The sequence below is a fragment of the Dipodomys merriami genome, unplaced genomic scaffold (assembly GCF_024711535.1).
Source record: "Dipodomys merriami isolate MVZ:Mamm:240054 unplaced genomic scaffold, mDipMer1.0.p SCAF_663, whole genome shotgun sequence".
NCBI lineage: Eukaryota > Metazoa > Chordata > Mammalia > Rodentia > Heteromyidae > Dipodomys > Dipodomys merriami.
In genome coordinates this window covers 306,772-331,952 of record NW_027206250.1, presented here as the reverse complement: position 1 = coordinate 331,952, position 25,181 = coordinate 306,772, and the positions used below count along the sequence as shown (strand labels likewise).

At 46.6% G+C, this 25,181-nt stretch overlaps 2 long non-coding RNA genes and 1 other non-coding gene across 3 annotated transcripts; 1 reads left to right on the top strand and 2 right to left on the bottom strand.

Moving 5' to 3' along the window:
• Nucleotides 1–4,614: 4,614 nt before the first annotated feature.
• On the bottom strand, nt 4,615–4,721 carry LOC138815734 (U6 spliceosomal RNA). The gene has a single exon (XR_011368444.1). It is a non-coding gene; the product is annotated as a U6 spliceosomal RNA (small nuclear RNA).
• Nucleotides 4,722–10,036: 5,315 nt separating this feature from the next.
• On the bottom strand, nt 10,037–20,185 carry LOC138815728 (uncharacterized). Its single transcript, XR_011368438.1, has 9 exons — nt 19,837–20,185; nt 14,704–14,856; nt 13,934–14,003; nt 13,656–13,743; nt 12,634–12,768; nt 12,252–12,319; nt 11,625–11,757; nt 10,238–10,357; nt 10,037–10,082 (listed from the first exon to the last, which is right to left on the bottom strand). It is a non-coding gene; the product is annotated as an uncharacterized lncRNA (long non-coding RNA).
• Nucleotides 20,186–20,503: 318 nt separating this feature from the next.
• On the top strand, nt 20,504–24,834 carry LOC138815727 (uncharacterized). Its single transcript, XR_011368437.1, has 6 exons — nt 20,504–20,585; nt 21,679–21,719; nt 21,920–21,943; nt 22,875–22,904; nt 23,263–23,304; nt 24,723–24,834. It is a non-coding gene; the product is annotated as an uncharacterized lncRNA (long non-coding RNA).
• The last annotated feature ends 347 nt before the right edge of the window (nt 24,835–25,181 follow it).

Sequence of the window (25,181 nt, the reverse complement as noted above, 5' to 3'; positions counted from 1 at the left end):
GGGACCCAAATAGGGAAGACATAAAACTATCCCTTTTTACAGATGAAATGATCCTGTATTTAAAGGACCCTATAGCTTCCTCCTTCAAGTTACTAATGGTGATGCTAACCTTCAGCAATGTAGCAGGGTATAAAAACCACAAGAATCAGTAGTTTTTGTGTTACCAAGAATGGAAATATCCAGGCTGAAATTCAGAAAACAACTTCATATGGATTAGCCTCTAAACCAAATCAAATCTAAACTAAACAACAACAACAAAACTAGGAATTAATGTAACTAAAAATGTGAAGGACCTCTACTGTGAAAACTTTAAAAATCTAAAAAGGGAAATTGAAGGAGACTCAAGAAAATGGAAAATATTTTAATGCTCCTGGTTGGAAGAATTTACATGATGAAACTGCAATATGGCCGACAAAAAATTGACAATGCAATACTCATCAAAATCCCAACTATATTTTTCAAAGCAGTAGAGAAAGCAATCCAAATTTAATATGGAATTACAAAATTACAGATGAAACAGAAGGCTTATGGGCCTATCATGATCTTACACACACACACACACAAAAACAAACACAGTGGAATTCTATTCACCCATCAGAGAGGATGACTTTTCACCAGTATTAATGAAAATGAAAGGCTTGGTAAAATTATACTAAGAGCAAAGAGAACAGAATGCAGACTCAGAGCAATATAAGTTTCATGGATTCATTCATTTATGGTAGCTAGAAGGTGCCCACAAATCTACAAGTAAACAAGACTGATTCTACCTCATCCCAGTTAGAATGGTCATTATCAAGAAGACTTACAATAGCAAATGCTGACATGGATGTAGCCAATTGGGAACTCTATTACACTGTTGGTGGGACTTAAAGAAACATAGCTCCCATGGTTTCCCTTATTTGTAATAATTAGTTCACACCAAGGATAATCTCATGTATTTTAATTTGATATTTTGTCCTATGTTGAGCATACAATATTATTGCTATATTGTTTGTTATTATTTCTGCTAACAGGCAGATATATTTAAAGAATTATGTTCATCTTATCCATTACTGGAGGAAGAGCATCCAAAAGAGCAACCTTTACTAGGAAGAACAACTCCTACTTATTTAGCTTCATTCCTATGTAAGGCCAGTGTTGTCCCCTGTATCCTCATGTTGTACATTGTAACTCTATACCAGTTCATCCTGTATATCTACTATCTTCTACATTGTGACCTAAATGCCCCAGCAATTCCACTTTGCTTTACTTTTCAAAAAATTTCACTCTTAATGTTTGAGGTTGGTGTGTGTGTGTGTGTGTGTGTGTGTGTGTGTGTGTGTGTGTGTTTACAAATATCAGAAGACAACATTTTTCCTCATTTAGAATACATCTTTCAGGTGATTGTAAGTTGTGGCTAATGGGAGAAATCTCTTGCTATTTTAAGGATGAAACAGAAAAATATATTTGTGCATGCACCACAGTTGTTTATTAGTCTGTAGTTGAACACTGAACTTCGATTTATATCTTGGCTGTTGTTGTGAATAACAATGAACTACAGATATATTTATGAGTTACTCAGAGAGAAATAATCACATGATTGGTGGGTCAGTTGATATTTCATCTTTGAATTTCTTTAGAAAACTGCATACTACTTTCTACAATGAGAGTACTAACCTGTATTTTGACCAAGAGTGAAGAAATTTTCCTTTTCTCCACACTCTCACCAGCCAACATTATTACTTTTTTTTAAAGTTTTTTTAAAGGGCAGTTTTTTACTGTGTGCAATACCCAAGATGACCTCAGACCCAAATCCTTTTACTCCAACCTCCTAAAAGCTTCGAATTACAAGCCTTTACCATCACACCTGGTTCCTTTGATTTTTTTGATAAGAGTTATAGTAGTTATGAAGTAGTATCATAGTAATTTTGAATTGCATTTCTCTAATGACTTTTTCTTACAAAACATTAAACCAGTATAGAAGTTGTATTAAACACAACTTTGTAAACCCATTGGCAATTTTCAGGGCTTTTTGGAAAACATGTCTATTCAGAAATTTTGTCCATTTTTAATCAAGTTTCTTGTTAATCTCATCTTTAATCTCTCTATACAAAAGCAATAATTTATTCAAGGTAGTAGAAAGGAAAAAATTAAGCAACTCCTAACATTTTTTAGTTTTCAATAACATGATATTGATTAAATCATTTTCTGTTAATGCTTGAGACTATATAACTCAATTTAGTTAGACCTTATACAAGACTATATGTATTTTATTTTACGTTGATTTTTCTTTCCAAAGCCTGTGTGACTAATTTCCCTTCGTTTCTTTCTGTCTCATGTAGTTCAGATTTCAAACAAAAGAATAAATGGAAGGAAGCGAACAAAAAAAATACATTTCCTCTCATCTGATGATGCCTCTACAAGAATGAGGAAAGACCTATGATAAAATATCAAAAAGACAATTTATTCTTCTAGGTTTTCCTTATCTTTGTTATTTAACTTAAATGATGTAAAACACACTATACTGCTCAGATACTTTTATGTTTTCTCAGTTTTGTACATTTTCTTTTTTTTTGGGGGGGGGGGATCCGGTCAAGGAGCCTGAACTCTGGGCCTGGGCGCTGTCCCTCAGCTCTTCAGCTCAAGGCTAGTGCTCTACCACTTGAGCCACAGCACCACTTCCGGCTTTTTTTTCTTTTTGCTTATGTGGTACTGGGGAATCGAACCCAGGGCCTCAGACATGCAAGGCAAGCGGTCTACCACTGAGCTACCTTCCCAGCCCTGTACATTTTCTTTTGGACTTCATCTCAGTCTACAACATTCCTTCATTATTATGTCCCTGATATTTTTACACTAACAAGACTGAAGATAACCAGTTTGATTTACAGCATGAGAAGTTATCCACCTGGCTTCCCTGGAAGCAGAGCATGATCAATAGATAACATTACTTCTGGTTGCTCACTACATGTAATGGTTTCCGTAATACTTATGACATTCTATTTAGTATTTAAAAAAAACTTCTGGCTAAACTCAAAGCTCATTCATGGAAGTTTATGTTAAGTATTTTACAAGTTTTATTTCTCTTAATTCTTAAGATAACATTTGCTATAATGCTAATGTTATTACCATTTTAGTGTTGGGAAAAATTGTAATTAAAGGCATTAAGTGCATGGCCCAAAGACACACAGTGAGGAAGGAAATGAGTCAAAGTTTCCAAAAGTCTTTCCGCAATACACAAAAGGTAGGTAAATTCTCTCCATTCTCTTACACTCTCAATTCAATATTCATATTTTCCAAGAAATAATAGCATAGCAAATATTGCCCATGGTGATTGTTTTCTGTCACATTTTGTCTTCAACACAGACTGTGTTGGTGACATTGGGTTATCATGCACAGAGCTGAGCTTCTAAATTGAGGTCCAAAGAGAGGCAAATTTCTTCTGTCCCACAGTTCCAGTTTTTTTAAAAAGTACCAAAACTTTTAAATATCACTTACTGTCTTTTAAGAATCCGAAAATGAAATAAATTCACATTTAATCAATGCAAAATGCTTTAAAAGTAGGAGACAATAAAACAGGCCCCCATGAAGTAAATTTTCTTCTACTTTTAAAATTATTCTGAAAGCCTTGTATTGGTTAGTCACACTTATAATCCTATCTACTTGGGATATCTCCTCAGGAGCCTGAGATCTGTGGATAACCATTGGAAGCCAATCAGGGCTTCCAAAACAAACAAAAAAATTCATGAAATTATTTTTCAAAATTTTTAATGAACTAGCAAAGACCCAGGAAAGAAAATGTAGTTCATATAGTACCTCACCAACCTAGAGAGGAAAGACCTAGCATGGCCTTTAAGCCCTGATTTCAAACTCTGAGCACGCCAACACACATGCATGCACATGCGTTTGCACGCAATCTTTTCCCTTCCCCTCCCCAAATTAGAGAAGCGTACATACAAGAGGCACGTGCACCAACTTCAAATACAGTGAAAACAAGGGTTATAGCATGGGGGAGGAACATACAAAGAAACAAAAATTCACATCGCACATTATAAGTATGTTAGAAACAATAGCAAGAAACAAACAAAAAACTACTTGTTTCCCTATCTTGGAGTTCAATTCCCTTAACATCATCATATCTGTTCATATGAACATAGTTTTTGACATTGTCTGCTTGCCCTAGACATATATTCGTTATTGAAAATAAGGGAAACCATGGGACCTGTTTCTTTGGACTTGGCTTACTTCACATAATAAATTTTTTCCCAAGTCTTTCCATTTCCTAACAAATTGGGTGATGTCATTCTTTCTAATGGAGGCATAGAATTCCCTTGTGTATATACACCACATTTTCTTGATCCATTCATGTAGTGGGGACAGCTGGGTTGGTTCCATATCTTAGCTATGGTAAATAATGCTGCAATAAACATAGTTGAGCTGGTAGTTTTAGTATGGTCTTGTTTGTGATCATTTAGTAAATCCCTAAAAGTGGGGTTGCTGGGTCAAAGGGGAGCTTTATGTGGAATCGTTTGAGGAACCTCCATAATGCTTTCCAAAGTGGTTGAACAAGTTTACACTCCCACCAAGAATGCTGTATGGTTCCCTTGTGGCCACATCCCCTCCAGCATCTGTTGTTGTAAAAATATGGAACGCTCCAAGAATTTGCATGTCGTCCTTGCACAGGTGCCATGCTAATCTTCTCTGTATCGTTCCAATGTTAGTGTATGTGATTCTGAATTGAGCACACAATATTTTTATATCAAAAGTGCAATTGGATTTTATTAAACTAGACGATTCAACAAAAAGGAAGTTCAAAAGAATTGTCATGAAATTTTACAACCATATATTTCTTACATAAGCACACATTTAAGAATAAAGTCAAGATTGACATGTCAAAAACAAAATAATTCCAGATATTTGTTGTTCAAGAAATGTGTAGGAGGAGGAATTCAATTATTCTATACAAGGCACCTGTCATAATGAACACTGCAGCAAGTGTTAAGGTTCGTTCAAAGTTTTAATGTTTTAAATATATTCAATTTTGGGAATTGTTTCAATTTTGGGAACACAAGCCTCAACAATATGTCAATACTATCCTCTTATTTATCTCTAAAGGTTTATGCTTCTGGTCTTTTAATATTAAAACTTCAAAAAAAATTTATCTTTAGCAAGTTGTGCAAAGGGGTTTTGCTTCATCATGTCAGTGTTGAATAGAGTGTATGTGCATTTCAATGTTCAGTGCATCTGGATCATTGTCAAATTTTCCTTTTTTCTTCCTTCCCTTACCCCAACCCCACCTATCCCTTCAAGTTTCCTACTTATATTCTCACATATGTACATTGAGTGTTATGACTGTATTAGTCCACCATTTCCCTCTCCATCCTTCTGCCCTATTTCCTCTAAGCCTAGCTCCCCTTTTAAGACTTGTTTCAAATTCATGGTGTTTTGTTAAATATCTCTACCTTTGGCATTTGGCTATGGGCTTGCCACATCCTCTCTTCCATGTTTGACCACATAAATGAATATATTTCTCCACATTTCTAATCTCTGAATGGCTGAGATAGGTCTATTTTACTATTCACCTTCTGTCTTAAATTTAGAATTGCACCTTCAGGACCATCCTATAGAGCTTTTTTCTTCTCTACACACTGAAGATGGAAAGGAAATAATTTCCATGCTCTCAGCATTATGCTATCCATCATGAATTTCCATCGCTTATCACTTCAGCAGTCTATGTTTAGGGACAATCTTCAATTTCTGATGATAGGAGCACGAGTCAGTTTTACCTATGCAGATTCCACTTTGTAGTGAGCCCTGTAGTCTTAAATTTTCAATAAGTTTCGAGTAACTTTTTATTAGTAATTTAAAAAGTTTTATTTCAGTATTTGAAATACTGCCCCAATTATTTTAAAAGTTTCACAATAAGTTAGACTGAACTTTTCCCCCCATTTTCCCCATTAGTTCAGGTTAAGTCTCCTTTGGCTTTATTGTTTGAGAGGCCAAGGGATGAGGGTAAACAGAGAGATGATCATTACTCAGATATCTCCTTCCTCTTCTGGTTTTGCTATTCTTGTTGAGAGGAAGACTGTAGCAGGGAAAAGAGTGATGCTTGACTTCACCATACAAGGGAACATTCCTAGTATGTCAATTATTGTTTCTCAGAATAACTTAAACTGCTTACTCTTGCCTTATCTGTAACAGTAACCTAACTGTGGCTTCCTTGGTGCAGGAGGAAGCACACTAACAGGTTACTACCTGTAAATTGGTATTTTATATATCAACTTACTACCAAAAATATAAAGCTTTGGCTACATAAATGCAACGGCATTGATTGTCCAACAATACCTTAGTGAGCAGTAGACAATTCTACCCAGCTACCCTCTCCTCTCATATCCTCCCTTTCACTCCCCTCCACTCATTTACCCTCCCATCCCTTCTTTCTTTGTGTCTCTCTCCTCCATATTAATCTCTATCTTCTCTCTTTTTCTTTTCCAGTAGCAAGTGATTTGGCTTATCAGTCAACACATACATAATTGAACAAATATTTATTGCACCTCTTTTTGTGATTATTTATTCTTAAGAAGTGAGTTCTAGCACAGCACCAGTGGCTTACACCTAGATACTCAGTAGGTTCAAATTTGACAATTGCAACTCCAAGCTATTTTAAGTAGATAAACCTAAGAGATTCTTTTCTGCTCTTGTGGTAAAAGGAAGAAGTGAAGGTGTGGCTCAGGTGGTATAGAGCAAACATTGAGAATTAAAGCCCAGATAGAGCTCAAGGCCAGGAGTTCAAACCCCAGTACCAGCACAATATAAAAAAAAAAACTGAGTCCTTTGTCTTAGAAGGGATATTTCTCCAAAAATTCATACCCAGGTCAATTTTCAAGGTCCAAGACTCTTTGTAAGGTTCTTTCACATTTTAAATTGATTCCTCTGCTTGATTCACATTATGGAAAATAGGAGTCACACTTCACATTAAAAAGTATGCACATTGCTGTACAGTTCTTACAATTTTTAAAGTAAAGGAAGCATGACAGAGGAATTCACCTCACTTGGGTGAGTTAGGTTTGACTCACTGACAGACTTTTGCAAGTAAATGAGGGTCTGTTTACATGTAAAGAAGTCTATGCAGATGGTTTTCTAGGAGAGAGAACAAGGTAGCTGTTGTCCAAGTTTGAATCAGAGTAAGTTTATTCCTATGATATGGTAAAGAGAAGCTCATCTCATAGAACACTATGCAGACAGTAATTTCAAGGATTAAAAACTCATGTCTATATAGTGAACAGCTAAGTTTTCACAAACAAAAAACAGTTTCCTAAGCCATGAAAATATAAGTTAGAGCAAAAGGAACTATGTTAAATATAGTTAATGGCTGAGTGACATGTATAAAAGAGTTCTATAATCACAACTAAACTATAAATTTTTCATCATGTCCCTAACAAGAATCTCTAAGATAGGCCTGGCTAAATCTGTCATAGAGGACTGGGTTCATGCAATTGTCAGTTTTGTTTAGGGTGCAATATCTTCTACAGTTGCTTGGGTTGCAAAGAGCTCACACCACATGCAGTGTCTGGAAAAACGTGCTGTCTTGTTAGGCACCTAAGGGATTTTTGTGCCACTGTGAATATTTATCGTTTTTCTTCTTATAATTATACCTGTAAGTGTGAAGTCATTTTGTGATAAGAATAATAGTTTCTGTACCCTTTGTTCCACTAACAAATCTCGGATGTAAATATAGCCCGGAGCCCTTGGCTCATGCCTATAATCCTAGCTACTCAGGAGGCTGAGATTTGAGGGTCACAGTTCAATGCCAGCCCAGGCAGGAAATTCCAAAGATTCTTATCTCCAATAAACCACCAGAAAACTGTAAGTGGCAAAATGTCTCAAGTGGTAGAGCTCTTGCCTTGAGCTGAAGAGCACAGGGACAGCACTCAAGCCCAGAGTTCAAGACCCACAACTGACCAAAAAAAAAAAGTATGCATATATATATATATGTATAAATGATGAGATGAATTACATTTAAATATAAGTCAATATTTATGGTACACATTTAAAATATAACTATATATGATATATTTATAATATATACATATATTTATGTATAAGATCATATTATATCAATGTTTATAAATACATTTGTAATTAATATCCAAAGAGTACATCTGAAGATTTGGGGGAAAATGTAGAGTGTCTAAAGGCTTACTATTGACCCATCATACTTTCAATCATTTTTTCCACTTATGACAATGTCTGGAATACTAAGACAATGATTATTTTATTCCTTAAGATTTGGGGTTAGAAACATCTACTTACTTGGTATGAAATCTACCAAAATGCGATCTTGAAATCACACACCACAAACTGGACATATACATCAATTTAGCAACTTACAGGTCTCAAACTTTTATTTGAATCCTGTATCTCACATACATTGTTTCCTTCGAGTCAGCTACGTATACAAACATTCCTAGATTTTCATCTTCACATTCATCCCCATACTCACATGACATAGTAAACATAACATTATAATAAAAATATTATAGGTACTGAAAAAAAAATCTTTGCAAAAGTAGATAAATTTTATTATTTTAATTCAATTCACTATTAAAATACTGATGAAAGAGTAGCTGAGAGGATGTTTCAAATATGAGAGTGCCTGCTTAAAGAGCATGTTTCTCATTCCAAGCATCATTATATACATCCTTCCTTCTCTCACATAAAAAAATAAGTAACTACAGAATCAACCTACATTTTCCCTAATCACTCATTGAAGAAAGAAATTGTAATACATATATGCATATACACAATGATATACTATTTAGCCACACATAATTATGAAATAATATCATCTTCAAGAAAATAGATAGAACTTTGGAAAGTAGTATGGAAGTTCCTCAAAAGACTCCACATAGAGCTCCCCTATGACCCAGCAATCCCACTTTTGGGTATTTACCCAAATGTTTACCAATAAGACCACACTAAAGCTACCAGCACGATTATATTTATTGCAGCATTAATTACTATAGCTAAGATATGGAACCAACCCAGGTGCCCCTCAGTAGATGAATGCATCAAGAAAATGTGGTATATATACACAATGAAATTCTATGCATCCATCAGAAAGAATGACATTGCCCCATTTGTTAGGAAATGGAAAGGCTTGGAAAAAATTATATTAAGTGAAGTAAGCCAGGCCCAAAGAAACATAGGTCCCATGCAATATCTAGTATATGTCTGAGTCAAGCAGAAAAGGTCAGATAAGGTGATGTTAGGGAAATGAACCCTAAGATATGTATTCAAATGTTTTTTTCTTTCATGCGATTGTTTCTTACACATTTATAAGATTATTTCTTTGTTGCTTTGTATGTCCCTCCCCCACAGTATAACCCCTGCTTTCACTGTATCTGATGTCGGTATAATTTGTGGAGGGGAAGGGGAAAAACAAATCGTTTAAATAGGGATACAGGGGGACCCATTGCAACAATGAGATGTACAAGTCGTTATGTCGAAAACGAACTTTACAACTTTCGTGCGGGAAAGGGGGGCGGGGAGGATTGGGTGGGGGGGTGGGGGAAGGATGGGAAGGGATGGGAAGGGGAAACAAAGGAGGAGGGTACAATGCTTGATAAGAAATGTACTCATTATCTTGTCCATGTAAATTGAACCCCTCTGTACAGTATTTTCAAAATAAAAAAAATAGAACTGGAAACATTCATATTAAAGAAATTATCCATACTGTAAAAAACAAATACTAGATTTCTCATATGAAAATATGAATAACCCAGAAAATAAAATGAATAACCCAGGTGTAAAAGATAAAGCTGATTTAATTTGGAAAAAAGTAAGAGAGGAGATGAAGAGAAATACTGTGCAGTAAATATGTTCAAATATTCAATATGTTGGTATGACATAATAAAACATAAGTATAAAATAGGCTAATGAAATTAATAAAAGGAATAAAATTTAGCAAGCTACATTATATGGACATATGTGTATAACACAATAAAATACTGTGTAAAGTTAATATTTGCTAATAAAAAGGCAAAAATTCATTCCAGTTGTTATAGAGTCATATGTTTCTTTCCATTTTTTGCTCAGATATTTCCCTGATAAAGTAAAAGGAGAAATAGGTTTTGTTTATTTAGAAAGACAAACTTGTCCAATTAGCATTAAATTATTCTAGTTAATTACTGTCAATGTGAAATTGCTCAACTTAATTATTATATTTAGAATATGTCCAATGCACTCTTCAAAATATTACCCGATAGGCATATACTTTTTGCTGGGGCCAGCTGCTCCATGTCCCGGTGGAAGACGTTGGGAGGGTTGCTGATAACCGGGCCCAGGGGTGCCCATGGCAGAAGGAGTATCCAGCTCCCCTCTGTCAAAGGAGACACAAAGCATGGATGGACCTACTGAGAGCTTCAGGGCATAGCCATCCAACTGTCACAAAGGTCCCTGGGAGAACTGTTTTATGGTGACAGCCCTAGGGCCTGACATCAGGGCCCCAGCGCTGTCCCCGACTTTCTTTGTCTCTAGGGGAGCACTCTTTCACCTGAGCCACGGTGCCACTTCCACCTTTTTCTGTGTATGCAGGACCTAGGAATCCAACCCATGCTTTCTTGCATGCTAGGTGAGCCCTCTACCTCTAAGACACAATCTCAGCCCTGGATAGCTGTTCTTCTATGACCCCTCAGGCTGTCTCAGGACAGTCTCCAACATCTATACCAAGTCACACATCTATACCGAGTCTCTCAACAGCAGCCCTGGCTAGAAATGAACATACTCTGCTGTGTTGCCCATCATATTCAGCACCTTTGTACTCTGTGCTTCCTGTCAGATCCTCCTTGTTAAGCAAGACCCCCTTTTCAAGTGCTGCCTCCAAGAAGACCATTCCGATCACCTTGGCAGAGCAGGAGCCTCTCCACTCTGCAGGCTGCCGGCTTGTCAGGCTCTGCCTTCCAGCCAGTGTGGGTTGACAGTGCATGAAGGGAAAGGCCTGGATTCCACCACCAGATCTCTGGAGGCCCTGATACACCACCCAGGGACAGGTGTTGTATCACACCCCATGAGAGGGGGCTTGAGGCCCTGGCAATGTGTGGGCAACAAGATGGGGCCATTTCTTTGTGTGGGCTTGAACTGAGGATCTGGGAGCTGCTCTCTGAGTTTTATTGCTCAAGGCTGGTGCTCTACCACTTGAGCCAAAGCTCCACTTCTAGCTTTTTGGTGGTTCCATGGAGAGTAGAGTCTCACGGGCTTTCCAGCTTATAGCTGGCTTCAAACTGTGATCCTCAGATCTCAGCATCTGGAGTAGCCAGGATGACAGGCATGAGCCTGAGCACCAGGTGATGGGCACCAAAGGTTGTTTTTTTTTTTTGCTCCTGTTTATCTCCTGTCATCTAGCAAGCCAAAGTTAAAATAATCAGTTACAGGGGATCAAAATTCTCTCTTAGGTCAGTTAATCCAAGGAGATAAAGTGTCTTTGGAAAAGGCTAGTCTGAGTTGGCTTAGGGGTATTTGTGTTTGTGTGTGTGTGTGTGTGTGTGTGTGAGAGAGAGAGAGAGAGAGAGAGAGAGAGAGAGAGAGAGAGAGAGAGAGAGAGAGAGAGAGAGAGAGAGAGAGAGAGAGAGAGTGTTGGGGATACCTACCCTCATCTCTGCAGTGCCTCATCTTCCCAGCAGGGAGTGTATCCAGGATCCTGACCCCAAGGAAGGTGTTTGGGGGAGGGTAGCTAAGGTCACATCCAGGGGGATGATCCGAATTCTGTCCTGCAACCTAAGCCTGGACAGATAAAGGAGAGGAGAGGTTTAGGGGAACATCAAGGGGAGCCCCTTACCTTTGGCTACAAGTACAGAAGAAAACTGTATCCATCTTTCTTGGTAGTCAGATAAAAGTTGTACACTGTTCATTTATTTTATGATTGTGTTAGTCTTAGGACTTGGATTCAGGGTCTGGGTGTTATCCCTGAGATTCTTTTTTCAAGGCTGTGGCTCTACCACTTGAGCCACAGCACATCTGGCTTGTGTGTGGGTTTGGGGAGGGAGGTAGTTTATGGGAGATAAGAATCTCCTGGACTTTCCTGCCCGGCCTGGCTCTGAGTCATGACCATCAAACCTCAGCCTCCCGAACAGCCAGGATGATGGGTGGGAGCCATGAGCTTCTGACCACCACCATCCATTTATAATCCCTTAGGCCAGGGCTGGGCCACCCACACTACACCTACTTGTTGGGAGTAGGAAGCAGACATGAGTGGGTTTGATACTTCAACAGCCTACCTATCTTTGAGCATTGTTCTGGGTCAGTCTGATGCGGCTTCCTCCTTATCCATAGCAATGACTTGGCTCTGTCACAAGAACAAATGTCCTCCGGGAGGTGTCAGGTCTGGGCTCTTTCCTCTGCACCCCACCCCCCCTAACCAAAACTACACTCCCCAGCAAAGGGTAGTAGACAAGGAATGTTTTCATTGTCTTATAGCCAGGCCCTGACCAGATAGGTGGGGGTATGGGTCAGAGTCCCAGGATCGTGCTGGGCAGGGGGACAAGGCAACATCTCCTCATCCACTTTCCTTCAACGGTGTAGCAGAGGGATGTGAGGAAGGAATCAAGGGATGGACAATGAATAGCCATCACAGTCTAGCCGGGGTACAGAGGGGCTTACCTCATGAAGCTAGTTCAACAGGCTGAGCAAAACAGCTCCTGACCCTCAGCCCACCTCCAGAATGAGAGGGACACCTTGGGTTCCAGCCACATGGGGATGCTGGGCCACCTCCTCCAGCACCTATTCAACCAGTTCCTGAAAGAGAAAGAGAGAGGGATAGAGAGAGAGGGAAAGAGTGGGGAGAGAAAAAGAGAGGGAGAGAGGAGAGGGGGAGGAGGGGATGAGAGAGAAAGAAAGAGGAAGAGAGGGCCAGAATTACACTTAAGCCAGGTGCTGGTGGCTCAGACCTATAATCGTAACTACAAAGGAGGATGAGATATGAAGATCGTGGTTCACAGCTAGCCCAGACCGGAATGTCTGTGAGACTCTTATACTCAAAGAACCAACAGAAAACCGGAAGTGATGCTGTGGCTCATGTGGTAGAGCGCTAGCCTTGATCTAAGGAGCTCAGGCACAGCATCCAGGCCTCAAATTCAAGCCTCAAAAATGAAAAAGTGGAAGTCCCACCACAAGAAGTGGACTGAATAACACCCACTGTCCTAGGAAGTATGGCAGAGAAGTCAGGCTGAGCTTCCTGTCAGCTGGAAGTCATGAGTAGGTCACCTGGCTTCTCAATGCCTCATTTTCCCCAGCTGCAAGACTGAATACAGTGAAGGATCCCCTTCCTCATGGGGATAGGTTAATGATGAAAGAAATCCATGTTTTGTTTCATAATCCTACACTTGTTGCACGATTTCTTCATGTGCTGTGGAACCAGCACTGGAACCTTTCATCCTGTATGACCCCCTTCTCTTCCCCCACCAAGACCTGGCACACACTGTAACAGTTTGTTGGATAAACGAATGAGCATCTGTCTATGACAATACTACAGAAAAGTCCCATCCAATTCAGGTAAGCATCCTGGGTGGGGGCAAAGCCTGATGTAGCTCTCCAACAGTTCTACCTCCTCCCTCTTCCCACCCTCCTGGTGCCACCGCACTTAACTGTTTTGGTTCCAAGGATGTGAGCCATGATGTACTCACTGTATTTTGGGGCCTCTGGGATGCCTATCTTCTCAAAGATCTCTGTCCGGCCACTGACCAGCTGTGTGGCACTCAATTCCCCACTCAGCTGTGAACAAGGTTGCCCTGAGGTGAAAGCCTGGCTCAAGGGGCCTCCTCTCCACTCCCTGGGGCCAGACAGGATGGTCCACCATATCTGGCCCCCAAGTTTCATGTTCCAGAGATAGGACTCCTGAGGCATCCCAGGTCTCTGAATCTCCCAGAGTCCAGTACAGTTCCTGGGAATTGTCTCTACTCACAGCTAGTAGGCTGCAGATAACAAGGTCACAATCTCTGCTCCCCATGACATCCTCAACTGTAGTGATCACCCTAGAGAGAGGTGGAGAAGTATCGGCAGCTGTCAGAGAAAGGCAGTCAAGGCACGACGTTCATAGCAGGAGACCATCTGGCTTGGGAACTCTGCTTGTGCTGCTTGAATGTCATTGTTTGGTGGCTGAAATGGTCCATCTAATTTGACCCAGAATCCCAAGCATTAGTAGAAATTGCCAGCTTCAAGGAAAAAACCTGGAAAAGCTGGCATTTCACATGTCCCAATCAAACTTAAAGGGTTCCAAAGTCAGTGGTCCCCTTTTCCTTCCAGACAGCCTACAGCAGGTTATAGAAAATGGCATTCAGAGAGCCTCAGGTAACTGCCATGTCCTGATCCCAAGTAGGCTCCAGCAGAGGGAACACACTTGCCTACCATTGCGCAGCTGGAAACAGCCCAGGAGGGACACAGATTGGAGTCTGCAGAACTCCAGGGAGGACTGCCCACCAGTACACTGCCCCTGGAGGGAATCCATGCCACCATTGGGGGCCTGGAGCCCCCTGCCAAGATGTACACCGCCAATACCCTGGGTAAGATTCCCCTCTCATCCTTGGTCGTGGTGAACCATCTGCCATGTCACACTGATCGTCACTTCCCAGACCCTCCTAGATTCACAGCCCCTGCCCTACTACCCCCATCTCGTTCCCTATTTATGTTTGGCAGACTCATTCCCAACCTTGAATTAGCTCCAACTATACACACCAGAGCAGACTGTCTGGCTGGAAGAGTGCGGCTGTGGTCACAGTAGCCTCATGAGCCTTCTGGCTGAAGACAGAAGAGCAGGTGTCCACACTGGTCTGTGGTTCACACAGGCCTCCTAGGGGAGACCCATTCAGGCCCAGGAGTTACTGTGGGCTGCAGGAAAGGGGAAGAAAGAGGTGGAAAGGAACATCTACTGAAACCTTCCCTAAAGGAGCCATGAAACGGTGAAAGAGAAAACAAAAATTGTGGCTGGTCTCCTAATGGGCATTAATGAAAAAAGAACAACAAATAAAATGCTTTTGCTCTTTCTAGACCCAGTGACTTAAATATATTTTCATTGTTCTCATCCTCCCTGCTCTCCCAACAAACACACACACACACACACACACACACACACACACACACACACACATACACACACTCACACACACACACACACACAGAAACACAAACACAAATCTAAATCAGTGACAGAAGACTCATCTCTCTCTCTTACACACACACACACACACACACACACACACACACACACACACACACACACACAAACACACAAACACATAAACACAGACTCAGAGCAGTGCCTTTCTGGAGTTTGTTACTTTCTCATCTGAGCAATGTACCAGTTTGAGCAGAGGGGTTCCCTTGTCAGAACCAGGGGCAACCACCCAAGGGGAACAATGCTCTAATTATGCAGAACCATCCTGCCTCCCCCTTTCTCCATTGCCAGCCCCTTCCTCTTGGGAACATCCAGCTTTGACTCCTCATTCACCAAAACCCTAGGCCAGGACGCTGGGTGAAGGAGTCCCGAGACACATGGCTCCTCAGAGCCTGGACAGAAAACAAAGCAGGGGGTCATGGTGCCTCCAGAGTTGTGTATGACCTGGGGTGGGGGCGTTGTTGGGGACTTTGATGGGGTCCTAAAGTCTATATACATGGATAGAGTCCCTACTTTCAGCCTACATACTTTGGGGCGACTTGGCAGATTCTTGGGGAGGACAAGGAGACCAGATGGAATGGGAGCACTACCAGAAGCTGGCAGAGCTGGGAAATGTGATCACCCAGTCAGAACTGTTGACAGCTGGGGTTGGGGGTACAGGCTGGTGTATGTTTCTCAGAGGGGGTGTGTGTTTCTCCCAAATATCCACTTTCTATCTGACCCCAGTGCCCTCACCTCTCTAGTGGGCTCTTCTGGGAATGTCCTCAGGTGAAAGGGTGACTGAGCACAGAAAATAAGGGCTCACACAGCAAGGGGGCCTATCTTCTGTATCCAACACCCCCCTCCCCAGCAAAAAGGAAAAGATCTAAGAAGACAGGTGTGGAGGTGCTGCTCCCCATCTCTGACTAAAGGCAGCAGGTTCCCACCAGGGAGAGGAAGGGTGCAGATGCATGGCTGTGTGGCTCCCACTGCTCCAGACCAGGGGCTCTGTGGTGCCCCTGGATGGGTGCTCCTCACCCATCCCTGCAGCTCCCATTTTCCTGGGACACTGGATGCTAGGGATGGGGTTGGGATCCCCAGGTCAACACCCAGCTCCAACCCCCACCCCTGGGGTGCATTTGTGGCAGAGCCAGGGCGGACTGTGGGGTGCTGGGGAGATGCAGGTAGGACAGGAGAGGGGAGGCGAGAGGTAAGGTTCAGGGTCCGCGGGGGTGGGGTGGAAGGGGTAGAGTGGTGGAGTCACAAGGTGCAGGGGTCACGCCAGGTGCTGGCCTGCAGGGCGGCCACTCACGTGAGCTGCTGGGAGAAGCTGTAGGCTGCGCCTCTGGGTGTGCGACCTGAGTCTGAGGACCTGGGGCGGGGACCAAGTCAAGGCCACAAGCCCCACAGGGGTGCGCCATCTCCGCCAGGTGACTGCAAGAGGCTCCACCAGTCCGAGCCTGCAGCACCATGTTTGAAAGGCAGCGCTGCTGGGAAGGAGCGGGGGTGTCTGCTGGTGCATGGCCGGGCAGCGCTCAGCCTCTTCTCCTTCTCCTCAACCGCTGTCGCCCCCTCAATGGCCTCCTCCCCTGTGGCCGCCGTCTCTGCCTCAGCAGCTGCTGACTCTCCCGTGCTCCCCTAACCAGGACCTCAGACTCAAGGCCGCCATGGCTGCTACGTCTCCGAGGGGCTACACGCGGCCATAGCCTGCCATGCAGGCTCTGCATGCTCTATGCAACCGGCCAGGACCCACGCTATGATCGGAGCAGCCGCCAGCCACTGAAGCCGTTTCCACTGGTGCTTGTGTTCATGCTCGCTCTTCTCCCAGCTCTGTTTCTGCCCCACACTCCTCTCCTGGGCCAACCCGCCCCTGCTGCGCACACACCCCTGCCCCCTTGGGCCCCTGGCCATTGCTGCCACCAAAGTGTGCCCCTGGGCCCTGCCCCTCCTCCCCTGGGCCCAGCCCCCCAGCCCTGGCCACAATTGCAGCCCTGACTGGGCCCTGAGGCTTCCAGACCATGGCAATTGCAGCCTTACCTCAGCTCAGCACTACCCCCCACCCCCAGTACTGGTCCGGGAGATCAACTCTCCCCTCAGCCCCACCCCTGGAGGAGACTCTCCTCCATCCCCCTCCACTCCACACACCAAGCAGGTGCATAGTGAAACTTGTGTGTGTATGTGTGTTTGTGTGTGTGTGTGTGAGTGTTGGGGATAACTACCTCTCAAGGACTCAGAACATAGCACCCTTTGGGATGACTCAACACACAGCACACTTCCAAAAACAGCACAAAGCACCCTGTGTAAAGGACTCAGCACACAGCTCCCTTTGAGGACTCAGCATGTAGTATGCTGGGTAGAGTACTCGGCAAACAGCACCCTTTGAAGGGCTGAGTATAAAGCACCCTGTGTAAAACATCCAGTGCACAGCACCCTTCAAAAAAATCAGCACATAGAACAATTTTGAAGGGCTCAGCACATACCATACTGTGGAAGCAATCAGCAAACAGCACCATTTGAAGTACAGTACACAGCCCCCTGTGTAAAGGACTCGGCACACAGCACTCAAAAAACTCACCTCATCCCTCTCTTCGCAAGGGCTCAGCACATAGCAGGACCCTTTGGGATGCAGTAGCTCACCACACCTTTTGAGGGACTCAGCATACAGTACGTTGTGTAATGGACTCAGCACACAGCACCCTTTGAAAAACCCAGGATGGCCCACTCTTCTCAGGGACTCAGCACATAGCACCCTTTGGGATGACTCACCAAACAGCACCTTTTTGAGGACTCCCCATGTGGGAAGGACCCAGCAAATAGTGCCCTGTGAAGGACTCAGCACATAGCTGTATGTCACAAGTTCAGCTGTCATTAGAATTAGGGTGCTTTCTTCAGTATCACCATTCTTCAGAAATACTGCACAAATCATACTAATTCACATTTAGACAACCTGTGTTTTATGGGGGAAGGTCAGCTGGGGTCTTGAACTCAAAGCTTGGGGGCCCTGTCCCTGAGCTCTTTGGTTCAATGCTAGAGCTCTACCACGTGGAGGCACAGCTCCAATTTTGTTTTTTTGGGTTGTTCTTTGGCAGGTCTTATGGTGATAAGTAAGGCCAAGTTGGGGTATCCGTGGGCAAAGGCTCTTAGCTCAGCCTGGAGCTGACCTCTCCCTTTTTTGTGCCCGTGGTAAGCCAGGCTTCCAGGAGCTCTCTTGGCCTAGGGTGGAACAGACCTGCTCTGGCATCAGCAATCAGGGTGAGCAAAAGTCAGCTTGGCTCTGGTCACTTCCCCAAATTGAACTCTAGAGGATGATGGCACAGGGCCTCATGTTTCACATCTGGCCCCCAGGGTGCAGGAGTAGCCCACCATAGGGATAGTACTTGAGAGTTGTGTTTACTCTTGCTTCCTTGGGGCCCCCATCATGATTCAAAGCCACCCTGGACAGGAAAGCCCTTGAGACTCTTACCTACAATTAACCATCCAAAAGCAAGTGGGGCTGTGGCTCAAGTGGTAGAGCACTAGCCTTGAGCAAGAAAACTCTGGGATAGAGCCTATGCCCTGAGTTCACACACACACACACACACACACACACACACACACACACACACACACACACACACACACACCACGTGCATGCAAAATCAGAGATTTCTACACTACAATCTTTTCCCACTAAGCCTGATGGCTGCTGGCCTAGGTATTTGATGCATACACCACCACCTACTTCCTATTTATCTGAGGAATTGCCATATGGGTTTGGGAGGGGGGAGAATCATCCTAGCTGAGAATGTGGCTCAGTGGTAGAGTGGTCACCTAGCATGCCTGAAGCCCTGGGTTCTATTCCACACAGAAAAGGCTGGAAAGGGAGGTGGGGCTCAACTGGTAGAGTGCCAGTCTTGATCAAAAAGAGCTCAGGACAATGGCCAAGCCCTGAGTTCAAGCCCCAGGACTGGAAGAACAAATCTTTGTTGGTGGCTTTTTATTTTGCTTTGAAAACAATTTATTCTTTGTGATAAGCATAACATGGGCCTCTTTCCTGGCCACCAATGGGCCATTAGATAACCCTTGAGTTTGGGCCACCTCCTGGCAGCCTCTGCCCTACCTGACCCCCAGTTTAACCTTCCCATCACCCGGCTGATGGAGGCCTGAGAGAAAGCCACCTGGCCACCTACTTCTGGTGGCTGCCAAGGCTTATGAGAGTCAGTATGTCACATAGAGAGTCATCATCCACATCAGTTTATAGGAGAAAGTGGGGGAGCACTCCTCCTCTGAGCCTGGGAGCTGTGGGCAGATCTGGATGTGGGGCATCTGGGGCAGGACATACTCCTTGGGGGAGTCCACTATGGGGTCGGGAACCCTGACCTCTCCTCTGGCAGTTTCCATGCTGTCTTCAAGTTGCAATTCTTCAAAACCTTTCTGCTCCTCCCTCATTTCACCTACCACAGGCCCTGAGGCATCTGAAGCAGTGCTGGTGGTGGGGAGCTCAGCCTGTGCTGGCATCTGGGGACTGCTGTCTGTGCCTTCCCCTGTGAGGAGCAACAGCAGCTCCCACAGCACTGTCCTCTTCTCCATCTTCTCCTGGGACAGCCAGTGCATGCACTGGGCTTTCTCCCAACACAGCTCACTCAAGACCAACCTCTGCTCTTTACATACCATGAGGGACTCCTCGATGGTTCGGATGTGTGCCGAAAGCTGGCTGCATCAATGGTGGAGCTCACCTGTTGGACTCTGGAAGTCCACCTCATCAGGTAGGTCATGGAGGAAGCAGATTTTCTTTTCAGATGCCCATGTGTCCCTCTTCCCATCCCCATGCATGCTGTGGTGGCAGCTCATGGGGCAGAGGGCCTGTGGCTCCAGCTCAGTCTGTCACTGAGCTGCCTGGTGGCCCGGGTGCCTGCAGCGGGCCCATGCTCCTGTGGCAGGATTTTCCCCCTGTGGATCTCAGCCTCCGAGTGTTCTAATAGAGCCTAGTCCATCTACCAGGCAGCATGGAATGTGGGCATGGCCACTATTCTTGTATCCCATTGGTCAAAAAGAACCATGAAATAATGGGGGTGTGGCCGGAATCCTGTGATGCATGCAGAATGGGCAGAGTCAAGATGACAGTGGCTCCCCCAGCCCCTTTCCCAGGGAACTCTGTCCAATTCAGTTGGGGACAAGAGGGTGACGTGCTTTAGCTGGATGGCTGCACAGATTGTTGTGTATGTCTGTTTGTTGGCAGTCCCAGACCTTGAACTCAGGATCTGGGCACAGTCCATGAACTGCTTTTCTCAAGGCTAGCCTCAACTAGTGAAGCCACACGGCTCTACTTCTGGCTTTGTTGGCACTGAATTTGGACAGGGGTTTCAAGGACTTTCCTGCTTAGGGTGACTTTGACCATAGCCTTGTAAGTTTCAAGGAGGACCTGTGCTGCTGCTGCTGCTGCTGCTGGCCGCCCTGCTCTGCGGCCTGGGCCCAGGAGGCCGGGGTGAGGCCTTGGTGGTTTCTAGTTCCCCCACTCTCTTTGGTGGTTTCTTGTTCTCCCCCCTTGGTGGTTTCTAGTTCTTCCCTTGGTGATTTCTAGTTCTCTCCTTTTTGGTGGTTTCTAGTTCCCCCACCTTGGTGGTTTCTAGTTCCCTCCCCAGTTTGGTGGTTTCCAGTTGTCCCTCTTTGGTGGTTTCTAGTTTCCCCCCCTCTCCTGGTGGTTTCGGGTCCCCCCCTTCAGGGCGTGGGGCTGGGCTGGGGTTGTGGGGTGGGGAGGTGGCAGTGGATTTTCAGGTCGGGCCAGGTTGTTGGAGGCCAGGGCCTGGTCCTGTTGGCCTGTCTGTCTCTGTGTCTGTTTGTCTGTCTGTCTGTCCATCTGTGTCTCAGTCTGTCTGTCTGTGTCTCTGTCCATCTGCTTCTGTCAGTCTGTCCATCTCCTCTCGGTCTGTCTGGCTGTCTGTCTCCTCGCAGTCTGTCTGCCTCTTGGTCTTTCTGTCCACCTGGCTGCCCATCTGCTTCTCCTGTCTGTCTGTCCGTCCATCTATTCGTTCTGTCTTGGTCATCCATCCATCCCTTGTCTGTCTGTCTGTCTGTCTGTCTGTCCCTCGGTCTCTGCATCTGTCTGTCTCTGTCTGTCTGCAGGTCCATCTGTGTCTGGGCCCCTATCTGTCCATGTGTCTGTCCGTCTCCTCTCTGTCTGTCTCATTGTCTGTCTGTCTGTCCATCTGCCTCTGGCTCTGTCTGTCTATCTGTCCATGTGTCATCCTCTTGGTCTGTCTGTCTGTCCATCTCTGTGTCTGTCTGTCTGTCTGCCTGCCTCTCAGTCTCTCTGTCTGGGTCTATCTGTCCTGTGTCTGTCTGTCTGTCTCCTCTCTGTCCATGTCTTCCTCTCTGTCTGTCTGCCTCTTGTTCTGTCCACCTGGCTGTCCATCTGCTTCTTCTGTCTGTCATCTGTCTGTCCTGTCTTGATCATCTGTCCATCCCTTGTCTGTCTGTCTGTGTGTCATCCTCTCGGTCTGTCTGTCTGTTCGTCTCTGTGTCTGTCTGTCTCCCCATCCGTCCGTCCGTCCCCAGCACCCATCCTCTTCCCCCCTCAGGCCAGGCTGACTTTGACCTCGCCGACGCCCTGGATGACCCAGTGAGTCCTGACCTCTCACCTTTCCCCCCCATGGCTTCACCCTGGCCGCTAGGCCTCATGTGGGGCCTTGATCCAGCTGTGGGCCTGAATCCCATGTGACCCTTTGCCACCCACTGAGGCCTTGGGTTCAGGGGTCAGGGGGGGTCAGGGAGGGGTCAGGGGAGGTCAGGGGTCACCACCCTCTCTCTCTTCGCCCGCAGATCCCACCCCGAAGCCCAGTTCAGGTGAGTGGGGTCCTCCCCCCCTTCCCCACACCAGGCCCACTCAGGGTGGGGAAGCTGAGGCATGGCCCACTCCTGGCACACAAGGCTGTACCCGCAGCTGCTCAACCCGCCCAGGCCGCGACCCCCGGGTCGGGATGGAGGTGGGCGGGTCAGGAGGGGTCAGGGGGGTCAGGGATCAGGGGAAGGAAGGGGGTAAGGGGGGAAGGCCGGCCTCCATCTTCCCTTGCTCTCTCCCCACAGACGTCACCTCCCGCCCCGATGCCGGCCTCCACCCCAGCCCCGACCCCCGCCAGGCGCAGGAGATGAGGACATGGAAGGGGGGGAGGCCCGGATGTGGAGGCTGGGGATGGAGCGGCCCGGATGTAGAGGCCCAGATTTAGGGACCCCAGTGTGGAGGCCCGGATTTGGGGACCCGGATGTAGGGACCCAGACATGGAAACCCAGATGTAGGGACCCGAATGTGAAAGCCTGGATGTAGAGACCCCAATGTGGAGACCCAGATGTAGAGGCCCGGATGTAGGGACCCCAGTGTGGAGACCCGGATGTAGAGACCCTAGTGTGGAGACCCGGATGTGCAGACTCCAGTGTAGAGACGCGGATGTAGAGACCCCAGTGAGGAGGCCCAGATGTAGAGATCCGGATGTAGGGACCCGGATGTGGAAGCCTGGATGTAGAGACCCGGATGTAGGGACCCCAGTGTGGAGACCTGGATGAGGAGACCCGGATGTGGAGACCCCAGTGTGGAGACCCGGATGTAGAGACCCGGATGTGGAGACCCCAGTGTGGAGACCCGGATGTAGAGGCCCAGATGTAGGGACCCAGACATGGGATCACGGATGTAGGGACCCGGATGTGAGTACCCCGATGTAAGGACCCAGATGTAGGGAACCCGATGTGGAAGCCGGGCTGACCCCGCCCCCTCTGTTCACAGGTGGCGGTGGAGGCTATGGAGGCTCACACGGTAAGACGGGGAAACCAAGGCAGGGGGAGGAGACCCGGATGTAGAAGATGCGAATGAGGAGGAAGGGATGTAGGGACCTGGATGTAGGGACTTGGATGTAGGGAACCTGGATGTAAGGACCCGGATGTAGGGACCCAGAAGTAGGGACCCGGATGTAAGGAACCCGGATGTAGGGACCTGGATGTAGAGACCTGATGTAAGGACCCAGATGTAAGGACCTGCATGGAGGGACCCGGATGTAGGAATTCAGATGTGGGGACCCGGATGTAGGGACCTGGATGTAGGGAACCCGGATGTAGGGACCCAGATGTGGAGGCCGAGCTCCCAGGGCCGCGTCTCTCCTCCCCCTCTCCCCCAGGTGCTGGCAATGAACATGTGATCCACGGAGACCCCCCCCAAGGTAAGTCCCACCCCCTCGACCGCCCCACTTCCGGTCCCTCGTGATCTGGGCCCGGGTGTGACCCACGGCCTTCAGGACCGCTGCCGCCTCCACTTCCGGTCTCAGTGCAAACTTCCGGTCCGGAGAGAAAAGGAACTTCCGGTCTCTGAGTTCCTGGGGACTTCCAGTACAGATTGTCTCGGGACTTCCGGCCTGCATGAGAACTTCCACTCCTGACAGTATGTGAACTTCCGGTCCAGAGTATTGGAACTTCCAGTCCTGATTGGGAACTTCCGGTCCCTAGTATATAACAACTTCCAGTTCCGACTAGGGACTGCTAGTCCCTAGTGTATAGGAACTTGCGGTCCTGATTGGAAAGGCACTTCCGGTCCCTAGTATATACGAACTTCCAGTCTTGACTGGGCACTTCTGGTCCCTAGTATATAGGAACTTCCAGTCCTGACTATGGGCACTTCCGGCCCTGACGATGGGGAGTTCCGGTCCCTAGTGTATAAGAACTTCCGGTCTTCACTGTAGAGACTTCCGGTCCCTAGTATATAACAACTTCTGGTCTTGACTATGGGGACTTCTGGTCCAAGTGTACAGGAACTTCCGGTCCTGATTGGAAGGGCACTTCCGGTCCCTAGTGTATAGGAACTTCTGGTCCTGATTGGAAGGGCACTTCCAGTCCCTAGTGTAGAGGAACTTCCGGTCCCTAGTGTATAAGAACTTCTGGTATTGACTATGGGAACTTCTGGTCCCTAGTGTATAGGAACTTCCGGTTTAGACTGTGGAGATTTCCAGTCCCTAGTACATAGGAACTTCCCATCCTGACTGGTGATTTCCGGTCCCTAGTGTAGAGAAACTTCCGGTCCTGATGGGAAAGGCACTTCCGGTCCTGATTGGAAGGGCACTTCCAGTCCCTAGTGTGTAGGAACTTCCGGTCTTGACTGTGGAGACTTCCGGTCCCTAGTATATAACAACTTCTGGTCTTGACTATGGGCACTTCCGGTCCCTGTTCATGGACACTTCCAGTCAAGGCTGTGATAGCACTTCCGGTCAGGCACCCTTGTCCCCCCCCTTCACCTTGGCTCGCTTCCTGTTTCTGGGCACTTCCCGACCGGAAGTTGCAGGGAGACGCCCCACCGCCCTTCCCGGATGTGTTCTCCCCCGCACTTCCGGGTCCAGTCCCGCCCCCTCCAGGCAGCGCGCTGGCCCATGTCGTGTCCCCCATCGTGTCCGTGGTGGTCGTGGCCCTGGTGGGTGCCGCCATCACCTACTTCTAGTCTGGAGGTCGCAGATGCTGCTTCCGGGGCGCGGGCCAGGATGCAGGTGGGAACCACCCCCTCCCAGGGTGCTCGGATGAGGAGAGGCGTGGGGCGGGGCCTCACATGATCCCCCGCGGGTGGCTGCAGCTTGTGCCTCCCCTCCCCCACCAGGCCCCGCCCCGGTGTGAGGCTGGATTCGAACCTGGGGCCTCAAGCAGCAGGTGGAAGCAGAAGTGGAAGGAGCCTGGAGGGGGAAGGACGAATAAAATCAACATAAAGTGTGCATGCGCGCTGTCAGGCCTGTCTGCCCAACCCATCTTTCCATTGTGCATGCGTAGGCTCCGCCCCTTTGGAGCCACTCCCTGCACATGCGCAGCGTTTCCTTCCCCTCTGGCGTCTGTGCAGTGTGGAGACAGGCGCAGGGCGGGACAGGATTGTGATGGACAGCTAGAGCGTCCCGTCAGTCACTTGTGGGCGGGGCCTCGGCTTGACATGACGTAAGATGGCGTAGGAGGCGTGGCCTGGAGGTGAATGACAGCCCGTGTGGCCATCTAATTGCAAGGGGGCGTGGCCTGAAGGTTACAGACAGGACAAATGTCCACACAACAGCCAGAGGGTGGGACCTGGAGG